This window comes from Anopheles stephensi, unplaced genomic scaffold (assembly GCF_013141755.1).
Source record: "Anopheles stephensi strain Indian unplaced genomic scaffold, UCI_ANSTEP_V1.0 ucontig149, whole genome shotgun sequence".
Taxonomy (NCBI): domain Eukaryota; kingdom Metazoa; phylum Arthropoda; class Insecta; order Diptera; family Culicidae; genus Anopheles; species Anopheles stephensi.
The window spans coordinates 45,001-46,485 of NW_023405068.1; positions in this window are offsets into that span (position 1 = coordinate 45,001).

A 1,485-nucleotide genomic window follows, 5' to 3' on the forward strand; every position below is an offset into this window, starting at 1 on the left:
GGACACCTCCTATAACTTGTATGGCGACTTCGGGGACCTTCATTTCGTTCTCAGTTGGTACCCCTATTTCGGTCTTTGGACACCTCGTCTTACCCGTATAACTCACTTTAGGTCCACTTATTTGCCTGATATCTCATCGTGAACCCGTTTTTCGTACACCGTACACACCTAGGAACACCACATATGCGTTTCCCTTTCGATCGTGAAGTTTTCAAATTTTTCGATTTTTGGTCCTAGAAATTCATGAACGGTGGGAGACCAAAATTTTTCATAAAAAAAAAATTTTCACCGTTTGACCATAAAAACCTTCTTTTCGTACATACCCCATCATTTCTTCACGTTTTAGGCCATTTCTGAAATTTTCGCTTCGATAGTGTGTCCCCTATAATACAAAATGAACATTTTGCATCTCCCACAAGTGGCCATTTTTTTCCGCCACTGAAGAACACGACCTCGGGAACTCGGACCTAGGACGTGGCCATGTAAGTCATAGGCCACCCCAACTTTTGCAAAATACTGTTTCTTTTCACTTTTCATGATCTAAGGCGCGTTCCGACGGCGTTTTGAACAAATTTATGAGAAAAAAAATTTTGACCCTCGGACCAAAATTTTTTCGTTCGGGGCCCCATGGCCTATGGCCAGTATGGGAACTCGGGATGCCGATATGACAAAATTTGTCAAAAAATCACTAAAAAGTCGCTATGGCCCATTATTTAGAGCTTGTTGAGACCTTTCTAAAACACCTTGGTTGACCCCTGTCCGATAAGTAGTTTTCGAGATATTCGAGAAAATGTGATTTTTTGGGACTTAGAAAATTTTTGACCCGTACCCTAAGAAAAAGTGATTTTTTCATAGGACAATTTTTTCTTCGCAAATACTGTTTGGTTTCACTTTTCATTATTAGAAACGCGTTCCGAAGCCATTTTCATCAAAATCTCGTGAAAAAAAAATTTCACCCCCGGACCAAAAGTTGGCCGTTCGGTGCCCTATGGCCTATGGCCAGTATGGGAACCAAGGATGCCGATATGCGAAAAAGTGTCAAAAAATCACTTGAAAGTCGCTATGGCTCATTAAATAGAGCTTGTAAAGACCTTTCTAAAACACCTTGGTTGACCCCTGTCCGATACGTAGTTTTCGAGATATTCGAGAATAAGTGATTTTTTGGGACTTAGAAAATTTTTGACCCGTACCCTAAGAAAAAGTGATTTTTTCATAGGACAATTTTTTCTTCGCAAATACTGTTTGGTTTCACTTTTCATTATTAGAAACGCGTTCCGAAGCCATTTTCATCAAAATCTCGTGAAAAAAAAATTTCACCCCCGGACCAAAAGTTGGCCGTTCGGTGCCCTATGGCCTATGGCCAGTATGGGAACCAAGGATGCCGATATGCGAAAAAGTGTCAAAAAATCACTTGAAAGTCGCTATGGCTCATTAAATAGAGCTTGTAAAGACCTTTCTAAAACACCTTGGTTGACCCCTGTCCGA